Source organism: Peromyscus maniculatus, chromosome 14 (assembly GCF_049852395.1).
Source record: "Peromyscus maniculatus bairdii isolate BWxNUB_F1_BW_parent chromosome 14, HU_Pman_BW_mat_3.1, whole genome shotgun sequence".
In the NCBI taxonomy this organism is placed as follows: domain Eukaryota; kingdom Metazoa; phylum Chordata; class Mammalia; order Rodentia; family Cricetidae; genus Peromyscus; species Peromyscus maniculatus.
This window is the reverse complement of record NC_134865.1, coordinates 88,801,382-88,828,269: the sequence shown is the minus strand read 5'-3', so window position 1 is coordinate 88,828,269 and position 26,888 is coordinate 88,801,382. Positions and strand designations below refer to the sequence as shown.

The window sequence follows — 26,888 nt, the reverse complement described above, 5'->3', positions numbered from 1 at the left end:
AACTCACCCCAACTAACAAAGCTAGACCTCTCATCAGAAATGGTCCCTCAATGTCCCTTAACTAACCACCTGGTCATGGCTAGCTAAACCCACTTGAAATGTGGGCAATCTGATGAACTGAGTGTTTGACTTAATTTAGACTGAATAACTGTGTGTGAGTACTGACTCCTATTTGAACGAGTCAGGCCTAGAGCCTGGTCCACTGTTCAGGTCAATACAGAAAACATTTGAAGCAAGGACCATGGCTCACCCCCAGAACGTGAGGATGTCATGGTGCACTGGGAATATCCACAAGCCATTTGCGGCAAAGATGCTGCTGATGACTGGTATGAACATCCTGCCACCGTTGGATGGAACTAGAATCCCAGGGGCAGGGGTCTCCCTCCTCGGGCTCCATGAGGGTAAGGGAGGTTGAGAGGCAGGAAGAACAATGAGCATGAAACATGCACATCCTCTCCCACAGCTTCAGAGATCACAGGGCTCACCCTCCCACCCCACAAGAAGAGTCAGTGCCATCAGGACGTTGAGTGACCTTGGACTTTAGGAATTAAATGCTTTCTGCTCTAGTCTGCCTTTCAGGGATTCAGGAACTCCAGTGCCCAAACCACCCAGGCACCCACAGGCCTCCAGCACTGCTCTACTGAGCTTGGCTGTCTTGGTGCATAGCACACTGTCCCAAAGGATGCCTGAGTACTGTGCCCTGCTCAACTAACAGCCTCAGTCCCTGAAGACCCAGACAGAGATCAAGGAGTTCAGTTATCATGGTCTGCTGTGACTCCTCGTCCTTATCCCAGAACAACTTTGCCCCAGCGCGGAAGCTTGCTGCAGATAACAGCGACACATCTCTTGTACGCCCTGACACAATTAGGCAGATGACCTTGTTTGGCTGCAAACGCTAATTCTAATGTCCGTACCCACAGTCCAGGCTCCTTTATGTAGCTGCATCTCAGGCAGCCCACACAAGCTCATCAGTGGCTGAAAGTGCCCAGGATAGCATTTGCTAAGAGAAGAGCATGGTCTGAGTGCAGCACCCACATCTTTGCCTGGGAAGCAAAGCCCTGCCAGCACTGTGCCTGAAGACAGGTGAGGAGGAGACAGCCCACAGCTGGTAAGGAAGCACAAATGCCCAGTCCATGGTTGGCAGGAGCCAGGAAATGAGCAGAGGTGGTGTCCAGAGATCAGAGTAGAACCAGGAGCCAATCACTCAGCCTTTCTTGGGGTAAGAGAGCTAAATGTTAAGCCAGAAAGCCAAGGGGACCAGGCTCTGACTCCTGACCAGTAGCCTGACCTCTTTAAAAAAAATGACTGCCTGACCAAATAATTAATTTGGTTTCCTTATGGCATGGAAGGGGGGGGGGTATAGAAAATCTAAATCCCCACCTGGAGCCAGTCAGAGTGACTAGGCTATACACAGGTTCTGCAGTCAGGCTCCTGAGGCTATGGGTCCTGGGCAATCCTGGGCCAGCTTGCAAGAAAGCAGAAATGTTCACCTCCCTGTACCCTAAACTCTCAGGAGCATTTAACCTAGATCACATGCAACTGTGAGTTTCAATGGTGAATTAATATACCAGCCTACAGTTTGAGCTTAGTGCAGATGATTATAAAATTAAGTCCACTTTAATTGAATTCTGAGACTTTAGGCAGTTTTGGCAAGACTATGTCTTTCCTCCCTCTAGAAAGGGTTGTGCTCAAGGTAGACAATCCAGCTTCTCATGGTGATGGAGTATTGAGGCCAAGGTCAGGTCTGACTTGGGTCACAGATGATCTGGGTTCCATGGAAGACAGTGAGCTGCAGCCATTATGAGCACTAGGCACAGAGAGTACACAACCAAGCTGAGGACTCAATAGTGCCCCTTCATATGCCACAAGTATCTGTCTGTCCATCCTTCTATCAGGTTCTCTGACTTCCCAGAGTGTCCTAATGACTCCCACAGGATTCTCATGCCTTTGTGCCAAGAGGGTGACAAGCAGTGTGACCACCACAGAGCACTCTTGTTTTGCATAGGTCAGCAGCCATCCCTGTTCACCTGCCCCACCCCACCTGCCCTCAAGCCGACAGCGAGAACATTTCACAACTCATGTCCCGCTGACATTGGTCAGTTTGGCTGAACATACCCTGCCAAAGCCTCTTCCCAGACCCAGCCTGTATTTCTACACACTGTTGTCGATCCCGCGTTCCCATTCCTTTCCTATGTATACAGTGCGGTGTTTGCTCTCATGTGGACTTTCGACATGGGGATGTCAGGGAATCTGGGACTAGACTACTGGGCAAACAATGGGGGAACTGGTGAGTCCCACCCACCCGGTCCACATTCAGACCTAGAGATGGAGTTCCCGTGCTCCCTGGGTGGAGGAAAAGCTCACCCATGTGCTCACGTGTCCCTGAGTCCCCGCTGCGTTCACGCCATCTGCCTGAGCCAGGGCTGGGAGGAGCTGAAGATTGACATGCTGCGTTTGATTTCAGTTGTTTTCCCCAACAAACTCCAGCCTTTGATTTTTCTTTTTAATTAACTGCTTGCTTCACTAATAAAACTGCTTTCTTTTGCCAAAGGATAAAATCTCTAGCTGCAGCCAGGGGAATAACCAGGGAATTAAAACAAAAGGTTAACATTATTACTTCAAAAATAATAACAAAGGTGGAGGGAGATTGGGTTCCAAGGCAGCTTCACCCATTCCTCATAGAAAGGAGGGTCTCAAAGCACATCTCAGGAGCTGACTTAGCATCTGCCAGACCCCGAGACACATGCCATGTGAACACTAGTGCCTTTCTATTGTGACCCTTCCCACAATGAGTTGGCATAACCATGTACTTTATAGCACAGTGGGAATCATACTTCAGGCTTGTTCACAGCAACCCTGAGAAATGACTTTTAGGGTACCTGTCTGTGAATGAAAAGTCTGAATCCCAGAAATTTCACCAAGTTGTAGAACCTCGCATAGCCACAAACCCAGAGCCAGAACCCAGAGTAGTAAAGGCAAATGACTGGAAGCTTCTTTCAAAGGAGTCGTGTGAGCATCACAAGGCTCCCGGAGTCCATGGAGACCCCTGCAGGCTCAGAGGCAAGAACAGGATGAAGGCATGTTTCACAATGCAGGTGTTTGCTCTCCCGGGAGATGTGGGAATGCTCTATCTGGGAGTACTGATGATCTTGAATTTGCTGCTTCTACCTCAGTTTCTTAAGCAGTACTGAAACTACAACCACACTCATCCCTCAGTAGCCACAGGAGGTAGTTCCAGGATCCCCAGGATACTGAACTCCTAAGATGCACAAATCTATTTCACAAAGAGATGCAGTGCCTGTGTATAATCCAATACAAGTGCTTTCAAGCCCTCTGGATCAATCCTCTACCTGATAGAGAACACAAGGCCAGCAGCTGCCACACCATGGGGTTTAGGAAGTGCCAAGAGAAGAAACAGTTATTCATGTTCCCTGCAGGGTTGATTTTGCTCCCTAAAATCTCCCATTTGGAAGATATGGAAGGCTGGATGTACTTCTGCAATAAGATCTGTAGGAGCGTGTATTCACATGCAGCATGTTGGAAAGTATTGGCCATGGCCTTTCAGAATGCTGATGTGGCGCTTCATGACCATATGCTGAGACGATGCCCTCAGCAGCCAGTGATCTTGTCATGTATGAGGTCATCACAATACAAACACAGACTTTGACTCCCCCAAACCTCCCTCAGGACATAAGTCAGACATGTCTGCAAGGATAGAGCCTGAGTAATTTAGCCAGTGGCTACAAACTGAGTCACCACAGAGGAAAAGCGCTATCCCATGGCCAGTGCTGTCTGGTTCCTCGATACTGAAGTGGCAGCTGTGATTTTCTATCAGTTGTCCTTCCATGAGAAATGAAAACTGGTGGGTAAGAAGCCATAGTCCCAGCCATGAGGCAGCATGTGATTGCCAAAGAGTGCCAACTCAGGTCGGAGCTAATGAAACCATCCCACCACTGCGCAGCCGCTCTCTGTGGCACAGGGGGCAACACCACAGTCATTCTTAACTCAGCCATGTGGGAGGAAGCTCAGCTGAGGACAGGATGGGGAAAAGCAGATGCTTTGATGGGTGGACCTAGGAACTTCACAGGAAGTTCTATATCTATATCATCTATAAACCTATGCCTATCATCTACCTACCTCATCTATCTATCTATCTATCTATCTATCTATCTATCTATCTATCTATCTATCTAATCTATATCTATCATCTATCTATCTACCTATCTATCTATCTATCTATCTATCTATCTATCTATCTATCATCTATCTATCTATCTTATCTATATCTATCATCTATCTACCTACCTACCTACCATTTATCTACCCCTATCTAAACATCTGTCTGTTTGTAGTTTAGTATTAATGGAGTTCAAATCATTTTGGCATGTTAAGAAAGCACTCTGCTGTGAAGCCATATTACAACTCAAGCTTGTGATGTGGGGACAGGCCAGAAACCGAATTTATCCATCACCTTTGTACCAGAATCAGGGGCCCTACACAGCCCGTGCAGGCTTAACAATGAGGTAACTATGCTAGGAAACTGAGCAGCTAAAATGACAGTTGCAGTGTTTGAGTCTTGGAGAGCTGAGGAAGCAGCATTGCTACCTGCCCTCCTCCTTCCAGGGATGAAGGAGCCTACCAGGAGAAGGAGGTCTGTATGTTAGGTGCCTTCCGGGGATATGCCTCTGAGAAAAGCCAACAGCTACCCAAAAGTGCCTCTGAGGATGCATGTACATGGCTTGGCTGTACACAGCTACCTGAAGACCTGGATACTCTTTGATGTGCCCATAATGGTGAGGTCATACATGTGTGACCTCACAGAGGGGTTGCTGGCATGGTCACTGGTGTTGCCTAGGCACAGAAGGCAGCAGATATTTTAGAGGGATGGGATTCAGAAGCAGAAGTGAGTGCATAGAGCTGTGTTGTTGGTGGGACTGTTCCCCAGATTATTGGGCTCAAGGCCATATAGACCCTTCAGGTAATTGTACTTGGAGGCAGAGGCCTTGAAGTTGGCAACTGAGGCACAGTTTGGCTCTTGAGATATCCTTGACTTAACAGAACATGTGGTATCATAAGATCCGGAAATAGTAGGGGAGAGAAGGATACCTCATTGGAGCATGCAAAGATATAGGAAAAAGATACCCTCCACAAGACAGGAAGAGAGACCTTGAGAAGACCCATATAGCATGCATTTCTCTAGGACTCCAACCTCTTGACTGCAGGAGGATGTATTATGCTGTTTACCTTACCCACATATGACACTGGCAACAATGTCTGTGCTGACCAGGACATGTAGGAAAAGTTTCAAAGGTTTTGCTGTCTGGGCTTCCATGAGGACCTCACTTCTGGGAAGCAGCCATCTTTCTATCCATACTCACGGGCCCTCCCCTGCATGGCCACTGCCTGCATATGACAAGGAAACACTTTCTGGCCCTCTTGCCTTTCCTCTAGTATTTATGCTATTTATATTTTATGTGTGTGTGATTGTGTGTGTGTGTGTGTGTGTGTGTGTGTGTGTGTGTGTGTGTGTGGTGTGTGTGTGTGTGTGCGTGTGTGCGTGTGTGCGTGTGTGTATGTGTGCGTGCATGCGTGTGCGTGTGCATGTGCATGTGTGTGTGTGTGTGTGTACATGTACATGCTTGTGTGTGAGAGAGCACTCAGAAGCCAGAGATTGACATCAGGTATCATCTATATTCTCCACATTAAAATTTTTTTCAAACAGGGTAAGCCTGGGCTGTAGGCTAGTACTAACAAAACCATCCTATTACTTGCAAAACCTCCCACTGCTCAGGGCAACAGGCACAGTATATCCATCCTTTCATTTGTTCAGTCACACAGGAGGAAGTTCAGATGAGGGCAGGATGAGGTAGAATCAATGCTCAATCAGTTTGAAAAGCATGGACTTGAGATTCTCCTTGTAAAAAGCTCCTGCTTTGTTTTAATCGTTATTCACATTTTATTTGTCTGTCTCTCTTTTTGTGGTACTAGATTTCAAACTTAAGCCTCTCACATACTAGGTAGATGCTATGCCATGGAGCCAAAGCTCGACTAAAACTTAATGGTTGTAAGGAGATCGGTTGGAATACACCTCTGTACCCAATCCTAAGGGCAGTAGACACAGCTCACCCTGCAGGCTTAATGTCAGCAGGGGAATGTTCTGGAAAAACATCAGCTGAAATGACGGTGCAGGCATTATTTCCACTGTGTTGAGCCTGCTGCCATGAGCAGCCAGTGGTCACACACACGCACACATGCATGCATGCACACACGCACGCACGCATGCACACAATGAATTATTGATTAACCAATTCCGATGTCTGGCCTCTACATGCCCCCACACATACAAGTCATTTGAAGCCTTGTACAAATACTTAGGTGAGGCAAAGGAAGCAGCATTGCCACCAGGCCTTATGGTATTTTCAGGACGGGAAGATCCATAAGAGCGAGATGTGAGGTAGTTCCCAGGGATTCAACAGCAGGCAAACCTCTGGCTGCTCTCCTAAAGCACCTCTGAGGACAGATGTGCATGGGTTGCAAGAACGCACCAGCCCGGGAGGACTTGTGTGCCTGCACAAATGTCGTTGAGTCCAGACCAACTTGAGGTCATGGATAGGGATCACATCCATGGAAACAGGTATGGTTGTGAGCTAAGAACAACACAATGCTCACTGAGGTGGGCTGGGATTTACAAGTAGGAACAGAAGGGAAGAGAGGGTTGGGCTATGTGACCTGATCCCAGTCTCTTGGGAGCCACACTGGGGCCTTGAAAAGAGTGGCCCAAGTCCCTCACCAATATGCACACTGATGCTGAGGGAGCATCTACAGCACCCTAATACGAAAGGCCCTCCACTGTAGCCTCAAGTCCATGGGACCCCCACTGTCCCCACTTGACAGCACCTGCATGTATACCATTAAGTCTGCTGACCTTCTTTTGCATTTTATTTGACCTCATATGTAAATATAAACACCATAGAATTTAAAAGCTTTGCAATCTATTCCTTTTTATAAATAATGAAATTTCTTATCGGTCGTCTCTGAGGTCTTTTTGATGGGTTACTAATGCTTGGTCACTGAACCACATCCCAGCCATATAAGCTGATCTTTCAGTGTGTTTAAAAAGTTCACCCTCCACCACATTTTTATCTTCAAAATCCTTATTTCTGTTCCTTTTCCTGCATTTATGACAGAGGATCTGAAACCCTCGGCTTTGACATATTGCAGAAAGGCTCGTTTATAATGGTTACGTGGTGAGTATCGAAGTGTGAGTACCGTACCACTCACATCCTTTTCCCATTGCATTCTCCGTCTCCGAGAAACTGGCTTGGGGGTCACACGGAGCACGCCCATCCAGCTGCTCTGAGTTCTTGCTGAAGGGCAGTGCAGCTCTGGTCATAGTAGACAAAGTTCACATTCTTGCCTTGAGTTGGAAGAGGCAATATGGACAAAGTGGCTAAACCAGTCTAAAAGTCATAGGGAATACATTTTCCAAATGGAGTGGTTGGTCAAAACCACTTTAGATGTAAAAATCAGGCATCATGACCAGAAAGGCCAAGGAACATATAAATTTGGCAACATTTACCCTAAAATGTCCACTTTTTTTTCTAAAATTGATAGAGACTTTCTCCTTTTACAATATTGTTTTTTGGGCTTTTTATCAACCCTCCAAGGCCCTCTCTAGTGATAGATTCTTAGAGGTGGAACAATAATCCTGAACAACAAAACCCCACGTTGTGACTGTAAGTGAATCCTCATATTTCAAAAGCTTTATAAATTGACCATGTTGAGATTAAAAATTCCTTCATTGGAAAATGTGTATTTGTCCAAGATACACACAACAGCTCTGAGGCATAGCATGCTCATTACCATGGTGACTCATCCCTAATCCAAGTTCTCTGCCAGCCAGGCACTTCCCAAGGTGTGCACATTCCAGGCAGCTTATTGGTAGCAGCCACAGAAAAGAAGACAGCATACTCTAAATGTAATAGAAGTATGCCGTATATAGCTTACAAACATCAGTGAATCAAAATTATAATAACACTTGTGATTACAAGGATATGACTCCTCAAGATAACTGGTTAATCTTAATCAAAGCTTTGAATATATTTTATTTAATAATTTATTTACAAATTGATTGACTGATTGGACTTATGAGTAAGGAAAATATCCACATATGAGCTGGTGGAAAACACTCTTAGGTCCTGTCAACAGAGCATCTGGATTTCTGAGCCTGTCTCTGGAGAGCTGCCTGTCATATGCATGCTAATGGCCTCCACACAGTCTTGGTTTCTCTCATTCTCCTCTTAACTATGCCAGATAATTTTATAATTCCCTCATGCTCCTTCTGCTCTTCCATACTGACCAGTAACTCAAATCCAGGCTGAACTGAGTGTGAGCAGACATTCCTATTGATTATCTTGGGGTAGGACATCTGGATGAGCAGTGGGTACCTGGGCTAAGGTTGTGAGCTATAAATTCTGGGAAGGTAGGCATGCATGGGGAATAATTTGGCAACCTGGGACTCCATTTGGTTTGAGCTTTGTACATATTCCTCTTAACAATGCGCTTGGCAACCTGAAATTCTTTTTGGCACATAGTGTGTACCCACTCCTACCGAAATACACCTATCCACCTGCATGGAGCTTCACAAACACACCACGTCAAACAATGGGATAAGTTTCTTCTTGCCATAACGACAAACTTACACATCGTCTATTCAGATGTACTCCACTTTTGTCTAGATATGAAAAACAAGAACAACAATCTGGCTCGATATAGTTGGGGATGCATATGCAAAAGGCATAAAGTGTCCTCAAAGTACATGTTTAAGGAATCCTGTCATGGGTACCTGTTCCACCTATGACCTTGAACTACCAGCCCCTAGGGTGTGGCCTCAGGGCTAGCTTAAGTTGAGGGGCATGTATGCCTGGCTTGCTCTCCTTCGTGGGCTTGGATGGTGCCGACTGATTCAGGAGGCAGGGACATCGTGGGGCAGAACATCAGCCTTCAAGGACTCTGAGACAATCTTGCCTATTCTGTTTAGTGAGTTGTTCACCCTCATATAATTTCTATCATTCCTTTATCAGTGTCTGTGGGCTATCTGCTGTTATCAGTGTCTGTGGGCTATCTGCTGTTATCAGTGTCTGTGAGTTATCTGCTGTTATCAGTGTCTGTGGGCTATCTGCTGTTATCAGTGTCTGTGGGTCATCTGCTGTAGAATCCTGCTCCTTGTGACATCTTATGCCTAGGAGTACTCATGGTTAAGTGTTCAGTACAGAACTGGTTGTAGAACAATCTGTCAATCAAATAGAGAACCACCCAGCCTATACCCTTAGCAACCAAACTGCTCCCCTTCTTGAACTCCATAAAAGGAAGCCCCAAGCACGAATGGAAGCCCTTAAGCACCTTTTCACTCATGTAGCTTGCTCTCATCCACTTGCCTTTTATTTAAAGACATTATTTTTATACGTGTGTAAGTGTGTGTGCCTGCATGAGTTTATGTGCACCATGTGAGTACAGGTGCTCACAGAAGTCAGATAAGAGGGCTCTGGATCCCCTGGAAGTGGAGTCTGAGGAAGTTATAACCCACCCATGTGGCTGGTTAGAACCAAACCCAGGTCTTCCCAGGAGCTGTATGTGCTCTTAGCCACTGAGCCATCTCTACATCCCCTGCTAACATTCTTGACAGTGTAGCTGACTTTTGCTATTGCTTTGCTTTAAATGAAGTTACAATCTGTGTGATCTTTTATTTCAGTTCCTTGAGTGAGATGCAAAGAACATGAAAACATCTAGTCAGATTTTAACCACTGGTTCAATTCTGTTGTTTTCTGGCTTCTGTTGCAAGGGAACAGAAAACCCTAAATGGTAGTTGGAGCATCAGAACAGGCATGGGTAGCATCTCAGATCTGCTCTCTTCATGGATCATGATGTAGCTGTTATGGTAACCTCCAGCTATTGAAGCTTTGGGCCACCCTCCCATTCCCGGTAGCACAAGATAAGCAGCAACTTTGCATTCCTTAGAATTTAAATATCCTATAAAAGGTGGAGGTATCTGGGCTTTATGGAAGGCTATTAAAATACAGCTACTTCTTCTTGGTCAGAAAAATAGAACTAAGTTCCATCTCTGGCCCTGGGTAGAGATATAACATCCAAGCTGCTAAAACCTAGAGTCACTCCAACGGGGCCTGTCAATCACCTGGCCAAAGGACCACCCCTCTGGAAGGCTGATTCCCTTCACTGAGGAGATAGGAGGAATAATTATCCCCTTAATGAGATAAAGTACTTCTCCTTCCCCCACACTCCTCCTCAGGTCAGGCACTTCCCTCATGCAGCACTATGGAGCCTGTGCCGTACGGCTTGCCTTCACCTTCAAACGAAACTTTTTTTTTTTTTTTGAACATTGGCCAAAAGATAAGCATAATTTCCTTGGAATTCTGGGCTTGCTCACTGTTGCTGAAGCCCCTCCCCCAACCCCCACTGTCACCTTTTGTCACGTGGTTTCTTGTCTACCGGTGTCTGCTTGCTCTAAGTTCTGGTCTAATGCACAGGTCTGAACTTTCTCTCTTCCTCTACTCCATTTTCCTTTCCTGGCAGATTCCAAAATTTACAGCTTGCCTGGCCCATCTTTCTCTCAAAGCCTGCTAAAATTCTCCCTGAAATTCCTTTTGACTCTGTTGCCAGATGTTTCTCTTACAATGCAATTTTTGAGTATTTCCTACATGTGTGATGTCTCCATACTATCTCCACCCCTCCCCACAACTCCCTCTAAAGTTCAAGACCTTTTCCTTATTAGTGTGGGTGTGGATGTCCATGTGTGTAGCCTGCTGTATATATGTTCAAGGATGTTTCTAAATTATTTTATTGATGAGGCCATAAGAACCAATAAGGGGGATTTCCATTTCCTCTGTAACAGAGTTACAGCACCAGCTGACAGGTCACTCTCTGGGAGCAGGAATAAGGAAGTGAAATACAGACAAGGGTGCCCACCTGCCCACCCACCACCCACCCCAAGCTCATTGGCTTTGGCCAGGTGGGCAAGCTTAACCAAAGGGACACTGGAAAATGGTTTCCTATTTGGAAGAGGCGACCACACACACAGACTGAACTCTCCCTTTGCTATCTGTGATCCATCTGAAAGGCTGATTAACTGATGAGAATTTTAACAATTATAGAGAGGTTGGAATGCTAAAGCCTAATTATAATTTACCTTAGGCTGTCTTTAAATCCTTTAATTTATTGCCCTTCTTTGTATGTGTGGTAGTTTGCATGAGATGGCCACATGGACCCTCTCCTCTTGCCGCCATAAGCTCCAAATAAACCCTTTCTTCTCTGAGTTGCCTTGGTCATGGTGTATTATCATATTTTCACAGCCACAGAAAAGCAGCCAATACAACATGTGCATTAATGCCATTGTGATTATGAGGTAAGTCTTTCAGACTATACAAGGACCTCAGCCTCCATCAAATAAAGGCTGAGAATGTCATCAGACAGCATCTGAGGCCTACAGCTGAGAGTCTGACTTTCCTGTACCCCTTCTTACCACCAAGATATTTGAGAAGCATCTTGATTTATGAGCTTCTTTGTTCTATTACTATAAAAAACATGATGATACTATCACCATGATAGAAGATGGAGCTTGTGGTAAACAGAATGTGTTACTGGGACATGGTCACTTGTATTTGGCTCTAGAATAAACTATCTCATCTCCTTTGAGGTGAGAACTGTTGACCCCCCCAACCCTTAATTTGTTAATTACACACAAATCTTACAGACAACTAATTTTGCTACTAGCAGATAATCTGAAGATTTCTTCCTTTTCCTTGTAATTAAGCAGATAGCTATCTGTAGGAGCTGAAAACAGATAATACACAACTATTACAGTCCGGCAATCTGTATGTTCAAACTCAAGGGGCATCTCCCTTAATTCTTGTTAGACCGTGCTAATTAGGTCAAAGTAGGCAAAGAGTCCAGGACATAGGGGCTGGTAATGGGGTTGAGGGGCCTCAGCTGAGCAGCCTCAGTCACCTTCGCTTCAGGGACAGAGACTGCTGTGGAGATGGAGGAGGTTATCGTGTGGTCTTTTTAGAGTCTGCATCCTTGGCTTACTCTCTGTGCGTAGACATGTAGACTTACCTCTGCTAGGAGTGAGTGAGAATCACTCCACATTGCTTTCTGCTTTTTCTTTCCTGACACTCTCTGGATCAGCACCCAACTTTCCAGGGAGGCAATTTTTGCCAATGTCACAGCTCACTGATGGGCTGTCTCCAGTCTTCTGGAGCAGGCATTTCATGGGGTGAGGCTCTACATATTTGAACATCCACATGTGGAACTGGTGGACAGGCCAGAGTGATCTGGGAATGGGGAGGGCGAGCTGTGGATGCCAGTAAGATATTGAGGAGCTAAGGCTCTGGCAGGACCTTACTCTGCTATTGCTTGACAAGGCACTAAGGGGGTACAGGGCTGACTTCCTTTATGAAGGTCATTAGAGAGTCCCAACGCTCACACACACACACACACACACACACACACACACACACACACACACACCAGATTAGCAGATGAAATGGTTCCTATGGCAACAATTGGACAAGCACATTGCTGCAATCAGCATTAATTTAAAATATTTTTCCGAGTCTCCTTGGAGTCGGTTTGTGAACACAGTGCTTGCCAGCCCTCTAATCCGTGGCACCCTTTGAAATCCTATCCAGTGTGTGTGTTGAAACTGAGCCAATTAACTGAGAAGAACTGGGTGGGTCCAGCGGAGCTGGCAAGACTGTGTTTACCAATTAGTTTTTTTTATGATGTAAATGCTGCACCCCATGCAGCAGGAATAAAAGCGAGCTGCACTCAATATGAAACTGTTAATTGCATTTTCAGAGACACAGCTACAAGGTGAAACTAATCACGCAAATGATAAGCGGTTCCACCACCTACGGTGCTCTGCCTTGCACTTCCACTAATCTGTATTAAAACAGCCCCCTTGGTCTTTGCAGCAAAGAAAAACATAGCATTTGGTATAACCTTCCAATTTTAAAGAGAAAAATGTGGATATATGGGAAGCAATATAAAGGACAATTTTCATTTAAATTGGATTAATACTGTTAACAAACACCACAGCAAAGGGCAGGGTAGAGCCTCAGGAAGGACTTTTTTCTTATTCTTTCTTTTTTTTTTGCTATGAAATTATAGGAAAGTGCATTTGTGAATGGATGCAGTGCATTCTGACAAGTGAGGCTCAATGTGAATAAGCTTGTTAAAGGAGAAAGCCATGATAATTAGTGAAAGTTGGCATTCCCATCTGAGGAGATCAAAGAGGCCTTTCTAGAACCTCTGGAGAGACATGGGGGAAATCTGGGGCTTTCTGCCTCCAGAGGCAGCAGGCTTACCACAGGTGGGAGGCCAGAGGCAGGGTCTTTGCACAGCTCCCTCCTCTGCTTGTGTTGGGGAAGAGTCAGACAGAAGAGTACTTAGAGGTCAGTGGGGACCGACTGTTTGCCCCATCATCAGGAGCTTGTGAAGCCAAGAAGGGCAACTTCAGGACTCTGGCTGATTCCAAGTTGCATCTCTGTCCCTGAGTGGAGACGTGCCATTCTTAACTGGAAGGTCACTGTGATAAAATACCATGACCAAGAGCCACTGGGGGAGGAGAGAGTTTACTTCACCTTAAAACTCACAGGTTCCATGCCATTGCTAAGAGAAGACTGGGTAGGACCTCAAGGGAGGAACATGGAGGCAGGAACTGGAGCAGAGGCCATGGAGGATCACTGCTTACGGACTTGCTACCCATGGCTTGCTCAACCAACTTTCTTACACCACCCAGGACTACCTGCACTTGCCCTGTGGATTGGGTGGGTCCTGTGGACTGGGACCACCTACATCAATTATTAAGAAAACACCCTACAAACTTGCCTACAGGCCATCCAGTGGGAACATCTTGTCAAATGAGACTCCTCTGGCTGTGTCAAGTTGACAAAAACAATAACAACAAAAACCAGGACAACCTTAGATTACTTTGTAGCCAGAGGTTGCCATCCCATCGCCCCTTCCCTTAAGACTTAATCTAAATGGTCCTATAATCACCTGGGAAAGAAAATACCCCTCAGAAAAAGCTGTCTGCTTTAGAAATGGTGTAGAAGTGGGACCCTCTAAAGGGGCTCATAGGCGGTGGGACAGTTAGACCCAGAGCTCATGCCTCAATCCCTCTTCAAGCAGCAAAGTTAAGAAGGGCATGGGATGGACTGCATCCAGCATGGGCCTGGGGGCAGTTCAAATGCAGGTGGAGGTGCTTCAGGAAGGAGCCACCTCAGGTCTGCACCATGTGTAGGCAGCAGCTGAGGCAACCTGACCCTGTGGGCTCAGCTGAAGAGTGGCTCACCAATACCCTCTGGCCACTCAGAGAAGTTGCCTTTTCTTCCCTTCTTGATCTTAGTACAGTATCATGTCACGATAGGTATAGAGATCAACTAGACTTTAAGTCTCTGCTCACGGCCCGGTGTCTGAGTCTCCAAGCCCACCCTCTTGGTGTGGGATGACACATATTTCTGGCATCTATAGGCTTCTGTTGGTGAGAGCCATCATGGCACACCTGTTTTTTGAGGCTGAGTGAGCTTTGGATTTGAAGATTTCTGTAACTTTCTTCATCCTCAAGGCCAAGATGGGGATCAGTTTGCAGATGGTGCAGTACATTGAAAAGACTAGTCCCATTGCTCCCTGAGTGAAATGCACGGCACTCAGTAACTCGGGTATTGGATGGAGTGCCACGCGGCGTTGGGAGGGAAAGGCATTGGTGCTGGCACATACACAGGTGACCTAGAGGGTAGCGGCTCACAGGCTCAGATGGGCTATTGTTAGAGACAGAATCTGATGGCTCCTTTTCAGAGGAACCTGATGTCAGCTTAGCTCCATGTACAAGCATAGAGCCAACATCAAATGCTAAGGCTTGCTAGTCTAGCTCTCCCTTCCCCACATTAGACGTTTAAGAATAGAAAATAACAGTCAAGTGTTCCTTCAAGGTCAGGCATGAACTTTACAGTGAACAGTATGTAAAGATGAACTCACACATGGTTTTTGTGGAGAAAAAGACAAACATGAGTGTCGGAGGAAAAGACAAGACCTAGGTGACAAGTAAGGTTGTATCCTGACCCCCTATTATTCAAAAAGGGGAGAAAAAGTCTTGCATTAGGACTTAGAAACCATTCCCTGCCCTCAATGAGCATGCCATGCTGGCCACTCTAGGCTGATGCCTGAGTCTCTAATACTCATTATGAATTGAGGGTCATTTTGTCTCGTTGTGACCTCTCCCATAGGTACCTGTGAGAGGTGCAGAAACCTGCTAGATCATATTCACTGCTCAACCTAGAAACGTGCTGGGAGCTGTATCATGGGCAGTGTCTCATGTGAGTGTACCTTGGTCTTGGGAACAAATTTCAGAAAAATAATATCTTTCCTTAATCTTGGTATTTCCTTCCCCAGTCTGGTTTAACACCACGATGAGGTATGTCAGAAATTGTTCCCACTCGGTTTGTTTCTCTTTAAGAATATGAAGGAAAAACAGAATATTGTATATTCGACTTAAATATATTTTTGGCGTGTAGTGTATAAGTGTCTTGCCTTCATGTATGGTATGTGTACTGCAGCCTCAGCATACCTGACACAGGCCTGTCTCACTGCCACCATCTCAGCCTGTTTGCCCAGGCATGGGAGGCCTGTGTTTGCAGAATTCTGTACTTCAGCTGTACACAGCTAAAAGGAGTCAGTGTCCAGGAGGCTCACAGTCCAGGACCCTCCAATCCAGGCTACCATCCAGATGTCTCTTCTTCACCTATTAATTCCAGAGGTGTCTTCATTGGGCCTCATCCTTCCAGAGGCACCTGGAGCTGGAACCCATCGCTCTTATAGCAAGGGTTGAGCAGGTGGTGTCTGCCATGCTCAGCACTGCTGAGGGCATACCACAGCCAGCTCCACCCTTCCCTTCCTTTAATGTCATTCAATACAATGCCAGTCCTTCACCCTGTTCTACCAGTCTGCTTCCTTTAGGCAACACTGGACTGGCACTTCACACTACAGCATCTACATGTCTGCCCATCCAACCAGGGCTTTTTGTAAATACATCTATATTGAACATATACAGATTTCCTCTTGTAATTACGTAAGCTATGCAGTAAGAGACAATTTGCAGAGTATTTACATTCCATTCGGTATCATAACTTAAAAGTAATAAGCACACAGGATGATGTGTGTAGGTTCTATGCAAACAGCAGTGTCTCATGCCAGGGGGTTGACTATCTAAGGGTCTTGATTCCCCTTGGGGAAAGGGGTCTGAGAGTCAGCTACACTTTAATGTCACAAAACACTCATCTACCCATGGAAGACAATGGGCAGAAAGGAAAAACATGCACCGAGGCTTCGGGGTATATAAGCATCATGATATAGTGACTTCTGGTGTTATTGATGAGGTCCCAAAGCCACTTGGACAAATTCAAGAGCATGGCAGAAATAGACCAAGGAAATCAGTATAAACGTCTAAAGCAGAGATTTTATGCTGTGTAGGTAGAAACCACATAGGACCGAGTATTGTCAGCACAGGCCTCTGTGAGTGGAGGCTTAGTGGGGTCCCCACTCAGTGCCCAAGCAAACCTCCCCCTTGGCTGCTGCCCTCTTTATTCAGCAGAGATAGACACCACCACCCTCAGCCTCCTTGCTCCTCCTTGCCAGGGTTCGCTCTCCTCAGGGAAGCCTCCCCACCAGCCGAAACAATGGCGGCTTGAAGGGAAATTAGTTTTCCTCCACTGCCCTGACTTAATTCTCTCTCCTTGGATGTCTGCACTGAAAGTCCTTAATGTTTGGACAATAAAACAAGGTCAGAGTTAGCTATAAGCATATATTTTATTAGTTTTCCTAGTTATTTAGTCCTTGTAGGGAATTTAAATTTTTTTAGTAATTTCTAAAGATAGAGGAGAAAAATCATCTCTAATTCTACCAAAGTGAACTACATTCAAGGCTGGCTACAATCCACACAGCTATGTTATAAGCTATTCTTATAACATAGCTGTGTTGAGAATATTCCATTTTAATAAGTTAATTTGACATAAACAATCGTCGAGCACTGGAGACCCCCTCCCCACTGCTTCGCCAATACCCACGCGCTTCATTTCAGACACGCTTCTCCCAAGTAAAAAATTTGCCTCACCCATATCTGTCACTTTCCTCTGATTTGCTGACATCTCTTGGTTTCTAGAATTTTAAATGCCCTTCTCTTTGTTAGAGCACAGCAGGCATCGGGAAGGAGATGTCTGCCATCCTGAGCCACAGAAGTTATCGGTGAAAAGATGCCCAGTGAGTGAGGGGAGGAAGGAAAGAGAGGTAGAGGACGGTCAATCTGCAATGCACCATGGCCTTGGCCTTCACCACCAGGCTGCGAGGGAATCCAGGGGCTTATGGTTTGACATTCCAGTTTGTACATTCCATAACAGCCCAGAAAGACTATTAGAGCTGTAACACTGGTTCCAATAAAATCAAGTGGATGTTAATGGGCCAGAATCCACCAACCTCAGCTGTGGTCGTTGATAGTCCTGAAGCCAAGAATGAGCTGACCTCATCAGGTCTTGAAGGTGTAGAGAAAAGGCTGGTGAAGTCACCACAGTCCTGTCACAGCCTCATTCCTTGATACTCCTGCCAAGGGACTAGTCCTGCCCCTGGGAGCCCCAGACAGGGAAGGCTTCCCATACAATAGACCTGTTGGCTTCAGCCTCCTTCACAGGTGAAGCATGAGTAGAGCATTGGGGACAGACTGAGCAAAGTGGCCTCTTCCCAACACCATGCTCTGAGGTGGTGCTTCCCACCCTCTGACACACTTCTTCCTCAAGATCTGCTGTGACTGGACTGGCTTCCTTTCCCTCAGGAGCCAAGCAGCACCTCCTCCTTTCATTCTGTCAGTCTCTGAGGAATTCACTGAACGGAGGACATAGGGCCCTTGAGGCTTATGGCCATGCCTTCTGTGAAAGCCTCTGGCTTTGAATGGTGTAGGCAAGAAGATGATGCTTTCAATCACACAGGGCAGGTCAGAAGAGTCTCTACCACTCAGCCAGGAACCCAGCATGCTTCCTGGAATTCTAGGCTGGGTGCTAGCTGGGCTGTGAGCAGAAACACAGAGAGCAAGAGATTCACAGCCACCCCCTCAGCAGCCTTGCCCTCAGAGCAGTGCCAGCACAGCCTGTCACCTCCTCTGCCACGGCAGGAAAAGGATCACATGCAGCAGTGGCCCCAGACTGTAGACATGGCCTGTGTGAAGGATCTACCTGGGACTTTGTTCTAGTGTCCAGTTTATTACACCGATCGGGCTGGGCTATACACAGGGACCGTGAACCAGAACCAGAGCTGTTCATGACACACTACTCAACAAGTGTCAAACAACTTAGCAAAGGCAGCTGTGGTGCTGCCGCCCACTGACCCATCTCGGGTTGCTAGTCACCAGAAACTCACCAACTCTTTTTCTGACTCTTGGGCAAAGGGGCCCTGGGACAGGAGCACAGGCTATGTGGATCCACAAGGGGGAACCTGTTCTGGCTCCAGCTGAGGGCTCCTTCCTCACCTCTGCTCCACCTCAGGGGGCATCCCTAGCAACGCTGGGTGAAGGCGGAGCTCAGGGAACTCCCTGTGTGTAACAGATCCCATGGGCTGCGGCATCTCAGCCGCCTGGTCCATACAGGCAAACCGCACTCCTCAGTTTATTCTGAGAGGAGAGCCATCAGGAGAGCAGCAGCACCTCCCGAATAGCGTCCCACTTGAAATCCGTGTTCCGCAGTGCTCTGCAGCTTAAGGCTTCTCAGTGAAGTGTATACATCTGAATTCTCTGTGTCTATGCACGGTCATGTGTGTGCAGGTACACATGTGGGGGGCATATGTGTACACGTATGCATATATGTGGAGGTCAGAGGATAACCTTGGGTGTCGGTCCTCAGGTATCGTCCCCCACATAGTAGGGTCTAAAAAATTATAGGTTTTGCTTTTAAAAGCAAACTAAACAAAACAAAGCAAAGATGTCTGGAAGCATGGGACCACAGGGTCCCACCGGCTCTGGCAATGTTCACCACAGTTAGAATCAAGCTTCCTCCTCACAGTGGGTCATCAGAACTGGTGTGATTGGTGCCAGGGGAAGCTGGCCCATGTTCTCTTGTCCCAATCACAAGCAAGGCAAGGTCCAAAACACATGCACCTCTGCTATAAGGAGGTTCTGCTTGACCATACCAGCTTGTTGGGAAGCCCTGTGTGAGAGGAGCCCAGATAGATGCCAGCTTTGTACCTAGTTACCAGATAACCAGGCAGAATGAGGGTGGCACTAACTGTATGCTCACCTTCCCTTTAGATACCAGATGTATTTAGTATATAAACCCATCCTCCCTGTTCAAAATATGCAGCTAGGTCTTCACCAGCAATGATATACTTGGACCGTTTCTGTTCCCGGTGGCACCTTACATCTGGTTCCACCCACACCAGCACCTCTACCCACAGCCCACCTGGAACAGGTGGGGCTTGCCAGGTGTCTCACCTGCGTCTCCTTGTCTAGAGGTCTATGGGAACAAATATCCTTTCTTAGAGGAAATAAACCCTACTACCTGGACACATGTGAGTACCAGGAGCCTCAAGCAGCTCAACACACCACACACACACACACACACACACACACACACACACACACACACACACACACAATTTGTTTCCTGCTCAATGGATCAGCTAAATGTTGGCAGTAAGGGTTAGAAGCAGATATAAAATATTGAACAAAAACTAAAACACTTAAAAGGATCCGCCTCGTGGAGGGCAGCTTTGTGCAGTAATTGACATGGGATCAGAAAGCTGCCCCTAGGAAGGAGAAGGCCAGATCAGCCTTGGGATTAACTCGCACAGCAGACATTCAGATCTGAGTGGGATTTGCCCCTCTCTTCAGTGCCCATTGTCTGGGTCTTATTTTTGTGCTCCATTCTCTTTGTGATGGAGGTAGCAGCTGTGACTGGCAGGTAATGGCTGGCTCAAGGATGCTGCATTTTGAACGAGGCCATTTTCTCTCAGTTCCATTTGCCGACCTCCTCCACACTGACCCATCTTGGCTGCAGACAGCAATTTAGATGGAGACTAGGCTGCAGGGTGGAGGAGGTCAGCGGGCTGTGTGTGTTTATTGTTACTTAGATTTCGTGGGTTCGTGTGGTGTAAGTGTCTATTTAGGGGACGGTTTAGCATTGGTCTCCCTACTATTGAGCTATTTCTCTAGACGTAAATTCATAAGTAAAATGACAGAGAGAGTGAAACCTGTGTGTCCCTGCCCTGGTTGGGATGGCTCCTCCGAGAGGTTGCTATGCAACATGAGATGACACCCAGATGTGTCTGCTGACTGGGGGACAGGAGCTCAGTTCCTCAGCTGGATGCCAATAAGACTTCAGGGGAAGCCTGGCAGAACTGAGTCTTGCTCTGTCGAAAGGCAGAGGATTCTCCTACAACCCGTTCCTGGTTAACATTATTATCTTTCACTGGATTATTTGCATGCATAAACCTAGGTGACTCCTTATCCCCACATTCTTACAAAGTTAAAGAGGTTGCTGGTTAGAGACAGAATCAGGGCTCTGCATCAGGTCTTTCTAACCCAGACCCACAGGTGCCAGTGACAGCTGACACCTGGGCATTTTCCACCAGGCTCCCAAAGTGGCCTCCTGTCCATGTCCTGGTGAGGTCAAAGGTCCCTCATCAGTACTTGGGGAGCTCTGTACAGTCCCAAGCTTCCAGGTCAAAGGTCAGCCCAGGTTGGTCAGTGGTGAAAAATAACCCACATGGCCACCACCGTAGGATACATGGTCTCTTCTTTCATGTTGCCTTTGTCATCCAAACCTACCCATTCTGTCCCAAACGTTCCTTGGCACACTGGTTGGGTACCACAGGTTTGGTGCTACTCAATCTTCACAGCCCATTCTGGGATCGTTGCTTAGATCCAGGCCACTTCTCCAAAACTTCCAGGATGGAGCTCACTCTGCCTCCCACCTGGAAACCTCAGCCCCATGGGCTCACAGGCCACACCTCCTGGCATGCAACACAAAGCCCACCAAGTTGCAAACCTCTGCATGCACCATGCCCTCCTGGGACGCAGGTCCTCATCTGGAGCTGAATACCCTCTTGGTCCAGCCCCGCCCACCTGTGGAGTCCTGAGCAACCTGGAGCTCAGAGCACAGGGAAGAAAACCCAATTTCTTATTGTAAGAAGCCCAGGGTTTCTGGGAGGCCCAGGACTACAGCTATCCAACGTAAATGTTTAACTCCTGATGGGGTTTCGCTTAGACATCCTGGATGGAAACAGTCCTCTGCTGAACTAAACAGATGTACCGAACTGCAAGTTTGATGGTCATAAGTACCCTCAGCAGTCATGGTTGTTTGTCTTTGGTTCACAGAGCCTGAAGGGTTCTGTGGCCACTGTGCTCAGCCTTGAGAGTACTATGCATTACCATTAAAGAAAAAAAAGTCCAGATTCAAAACTCCAAGCAGTTTCTACTAAAGTGTTCCATTTTTGCACCACTGTACAGAAAAAGTACCAAAATGAGCCATTGTTAGGTTAGAGATAACGGCAGAAACCACAGGGTTGGCCACCACGAGCCCCAGGGAGATGGTGTCTCAATATCCAACCAAACACGGGGACTCTGGCTGTTATTACCTGGGCTGAAATCACCATCAGAAACTGTCAAAACCAGCATGATGGGTAGAGAGGTCTAGGCTGCTCTGAGAGTCCTACTCTCTCTCTCTCTCTCTCTCTCTCTCTCTCTCTCTCTCTCTCTCTCTCTCTCACACACACACACACACACACACACACACACACACACACACACTCGCACGCACACACCGCTCACCCCAAGGCCTAGGATTGAATTAGCTCCACCTCCTCATGCTCTCCTCAGAGTCAGGAAAGCTAGGGCTGCTATTCCCCAGAAGTGTGCTGGCTGAGCTCAGACAGGATGTTCCACACATACAGGAGAGGAAGCAAAGGGCCTTGGAAGGTACTAACTTGGGCTGCTACATAGCATTTTGGTCCACAAAGAGGGGTGACAGTTTGAAGAGACTATGTGATTCTGAGGCATACCTTTGCCTGTGAGTTGCTCTGAGAAGAGGTCTGGAAATGAGACCAGCCAGGAAGCTGCTGCACACCCAAATACTATGTGTAGCCTCTATACGTAGAAGGACCACTGAATGGATTTTTAAACATAAGTCGAAACAGCAAAGGAAGTGGCCCCCAATGACCAGAAGCTCAGCAAGTTATGCCAGGTGGTTAACTAGCCAAAAGAGCTGGTGATGGTCAGCCCTGATTAAAATTCCTCGTTATGAGGCAAAGTAGAACATCCCAGAGGTTCAAGGTCAGCTTTACCAAATGCTTGAGTAGTTTTATTCTTTATAGCACACTGGGAAATATCCTGCCAAACATGTGCATCTTTAACTACAAAAGAAAGGACAAGCTGGGCACAGTGGCCCAGGCTTGTAATCCCAGCAGTCAGGAGGCTTAGGCAGGAGGATCTCAAGTTCAAAGTCAACCTGGGCTATAAAATGACTGTGAGGGCAGCCTGGGTAACTTAGTGAGATTCTGTCTCCAAATAAAAGAGTAGGACAGGAAATGCAGCTTAGTAGTAGAATACTTGCCTAGCTCTGGGTTCAGTCCTCAGTTCTGGGAGTAAGGGCAGGGATACAGTTATCAACACTGTTTATTTCTGTTGCCCTCGGGGTTCTCTTCACACAATTTCACAGGTGACTAAATCTGAGATTTCCTGAGCACACAGTAGGTGCTCACTAAGAACTGGTTGGTTAGGCTTTCTAGCTGATCTTTTTTCTATGCCCATGGCTGTGATGATGAAGTGTCTGTCATTGTGTTGAGGATATTCCAGCTCACATAGCTGGAAAGCAGCTCTTATGAATCCCCTGTTACTTACTGACATGAGAGCGCCGGCATCATTAAAGGAAGGACTGCCAGCTTTCCCATTCGTAAATTCTACACTTCTCTGAAAAATAAAATGCATGTAGAAAGACTCTGAATCTCAGTACACCAGACACCTAGCCACTCACAGGCAGAGATGTGGCGGGATGAGGCCTGGCTCAGATAAACAGCTCCTGGGTGGATAGTGTGCAGTTCAAGTGACTCGCTGCATGGTCAGAGAGTGCCTTTGGTGCAAATGTCCTCTGCTGTGAGATCAGGAGTGAGGTCCGATGTCAGCAAGACTTGCATTCTGGTTGCCTGGCTTTAGAAAATGACCAAGGTTTTCAAAGACAGCACTCACTGTGGTCACCATTTCCTGACCCAACCTCCACAATGAAGTACCATATGGGAAGCAGATATAGTTGGGAACGAGGTCTGCACAAAGGGGCCTATTTCCAGCATGAGGTAAAGCTGCTTCAGAGTGTGGTTTGACATTCATAAGCTTGCTCATGAGCTTGTCCTTGAGGACAGAGCACAGAAACAGCCAGCTTCCCTGAAGTCACAGGCTCCTGAGACCTACTACAGCATCAGAGAGGACCTTCCCAGCCACAGGCAGGTGAGAAACACACCAAAAGTCAACTCAGATTGTTCAGAATTCCAGCAGTAAGTTAACTTACCATCCATCACTCAGAGAAACTTGTTAAACCCCTTCCCATGTGCCTGTGACTTTAAAAGCTCAGTGGTGTGCACAGAGGATGAAAGGAGAGGTCACAGGCCACCCACAATGACAGACACCTCATGCTTACATGGTACATCACAGCGCACAGATTTTCATAAATTTAATTAACCCTCAAAGCAACCCATGAAGTGCTCACGATAAGAAAATTTAAAATAACTTTATCTGAATTATATGATTTCATATGCTAACAACTGGGGAAATGTCCCAAGCAGACTTTGGTTAAGTAGATGATTGACTGGCACAGGGAACAGGAGGGGGATTATGAAGGGCTGTGTCTATATAAACATTTCATGAGGCAAGGGAAACAGCAACAGAGCAGGAGTGACGAGTGACATGAGGGGACCGGAGGGGGTCCTGCCCACCACCTGTCAATGCAGACCCTCGTCCCTGCTTGCTGAAGACTCTGCTCCTTACTGGAAACTTGTACAAACCAGAAAGCACTATGGTGTGTGTGTCCTTCTCACTTCAACTAATACTCTAAAACTAAGTCTAAATCATTTGCACCTCCAAAGAGAACAGTCTTCAGGAACTCAGGAAGGAGTGACCAATCACCAGACAATGAAGACCCAACCGAGGGGGGCACAGAGGGTAGGAAGAGCTATGTGCCAAGCCTACAGAGGAGGGTACATGGAGCTGAGGCTCCCAGTCACTTACTGTATGGAGACAGTGTCTGAAGGAAACCTGAGCTTCCCCAGAACTCTGAGCTGCCCCGGGAAATGAAGGGAGACTGTGATAGTTAATAATCACCTAGCACATAAGCCTTTGGGAACACCTGTAAGGGGGTTATCAAGACCGTTAACTGAGGTGGGGAGACCCACCCCAAATGTAGGCTGGAGTTATGAACGGGATAAAAAGGAGAGAGTGAGCTGAGCTCATTCATTCATCTCTCTCTGCTTCCTGGATGTCAATACAATGTGAGCAACCAGCCTCCTCCTCCTCCTCCTCCTCCTCCTCCTCCTCCTCCTCCTCCTCTTCCTCCTGCCACCAAGCCACCATCCTGCTGCCCTGTCTTTCACCATGATGGAATAATCCCATCAAATTATAATTCAGAATAAACTTAAGCTGCCTTGGTCAGGCACTTTATCACAGAACAGGAAAAGTAAAGAGATCAACCTCAGAAGAGGTATCTAGGATTCTGGAGACCCTACCCAGGTCGCCATTTTCTCTGCTGAATGTAAGAGTTCTCCTCTCCACACCCAAGAGCAACAGAGGCCAGCTTAGACACACTCAAGAGCCCAGAAAAATGAAATAGTGTCTGTTCTCTACAAGAATATTGAGAGATGCTCTGTTAGTTGTAGGGCAGAAAATGAACATCCGATGGTGGCCAGCAATATCAGGGATGTTTATTCCCTTGGGATACATTTGATATTTTTTTTACCAATAACTTGGTCACTAAAAAAATCAAACTTCTGTAAATAAAAACAAATAACATAAAAGGTGTTATCTGATTGAACCTCACCAGAGTTGAACATTCTTATCAGATATTGATTCCTTAGCTGACCAAGGACTTCCACAGCAACCACCTGAAACCTGACATGTGACTGGATAGCTGAGATCTGACTCGGCTAATGGCAAAGTTCAAGTCACTGAGTGGCATCCACATCATGTGCAGCCTTGTGCTCCTGGCTTCTAGCTGAGAGCTGATAAATAAGGTGAGACTTGTCCCTATATAAAGTGTTTCCAAGAGACTGAAGAAATATTCATCAGTTAAAAAAAAAAGTAAAATGGGAAAATACCTAAGACTTCCAGTGTTTCTCTTTTCAGAAATCAGGGCCCCACCTAGCCAGATAAATTTCCTACAGGCTGTCATTCTGGCCCTGGGCAAACATTTTAAATATTATATCTGTGTAAGACACAGGAACAAGACAGGGGAAGAGAGAAGGAGCGGCGGTCACATGTCCATGTGAGGGAATGGCCATCCTCTCTGGAAGTTCTTGGTTGGAATGGGGCCAGGCATTACTTAGCATCACAGCCCTACCCCACTCCATGAGAGCAACCTCAGAAACTGACAGTATGTGACTACGGAGGCCCGATTCCCTCTCCACCTTTGCTATACATTGCCCTAGGGAGGCCTGTCCTCCACACCACCCCCTCAATGACACTGAACCTAGCTGGTGTCTCAGAACACAAGCAACAAGCGACAGTTCTGAGATGACAGGATTTGGAACTTTGAGTGGTAGATGGCAGACTGGAAAGAAAAGCATGGCCTCTTGCCCCTCCTCTTTTCTCGTGTGAATATCCCAGCTACACCTTGGGAGAACAAGGGAAGGAATTCTTCCGTTGTCATCCAACAGTCTTCAGTGAGCTGAGCTCATGTCCCTTCCTGACGTGGCTGTGTCACCCTCTGGTCCCACAACTCACCAAGAGGTCTCTACAAATCCTCTGGCACTAATATTTAACTGGACCCTAATCCTCTGGGATCAGTGGGCTAGCAGGCCGATAACATCGAGGTTTTCATATCTCTTGGTGCCTCGGGTCTACTCGGTTCTGGTCTATGCCACTGCCATCCCTTAGAGATCTGCCTCCAGGAGCAGTATTTGTAGAGTGCCCATTCCTGTTCTGCATGGACTGCTGTATCTCTGAGGGACAGAGATGACCGACCAGTGAGAGGCCAATGCTAGGACACAGCCCCGATTCTTAGCTCAGACTCTCCGACACTACACCAGGTGAATTCTGTGGCATCACACTGCTTCTTTTATGAACTGTATAGAAATGTATAGAGAAAAAATGTTACCAAGTTCCTTTAGCTACCTCTTCCTGCCCTAACATCCCTTTATTTCCCTAGACACTTCTGTGAGTGACAGGGGAACATGGCTTAGCTGTGAACACTTCAGTGGTACATTTTAGGCAAGGTAAAGACTAACCTCATCATTATTATCAGGCCGTCATCCTCACCATCACCATCACCCCCACTGTTCCTACCAGCAGCAGCAGCATCCTCACCGTCATCATCATCATGTACATCACTATTGCCAGCAGCACCATGAACTCGCCATCAACATTATCACCATACTATATGTCATCCTTATCCTCACCACTGCCGGCACCACAGCATCACCATCCCCAGCATCATCGCCACACTTTCACCACCACCACCATCACCACCATCACCACCACCACCACCACTGTGTCCACTGCTGAACTGAGTTCCCGAGTGTCGACTTCACTCTATTTGACTGTGTGGTTTTGTTCCACTTTCATACTCATCAATGGACAC

At 46.8% G+C, this 26,888-nt stretch overlaps 1 protein-coding gene and 2 long non-coding RNA genes across 4 annotated transcripts in view; 1 reads left to right on the top strand and 2 right to left on the bottom strand.

Annotated features, from left to right (window-relative positions):
* The window catches only part of Ptprn2 (protein tyrosine phosphatase receptor type N2), a 723,788-nt gene that overhangs the window by 329,065 nt on the left and 367,835 nt on the right, over positions 1 to 26,888 (bottom strand). The gene's annotated exons all lie outside the window — the stretch shown is intronic.
* LOC121822515 (uncharacterized) lies at positions 1,599 to 7,537 on the bottom strand. Its single transcript, XR_006063690.2, has 2 exons — positions 2,365 to 7,537; positions 1,599 to 1,807 (listed from the first exon to the last, which is right to left on the bottom strand). It is a non-coding gene; the product is annotated as an uncharacterized LOC121822515 (long non-coding RNA).
* On the top strand, positions 5,551 to 25,893 carry LOC121822516 (uncharacterized). Of its 2 annotated transcripts, none has more exons than XR_013044563.1 (4): positions 5,551 to 6,634; positions 7,188 to 7,247; positions 15,303 to 15,392; positions 25,168 to 25,893. It is a non-coding gene; the product is annotated as an uncharacterized LOC121822516 (long non-coding RNA). The 2 variants fall into 2 exon arrangements; XR_006063692.2 differs by lacking the exon at positions 25,168 to 25,893 and adding an exon at positions 17,261 to 17,924.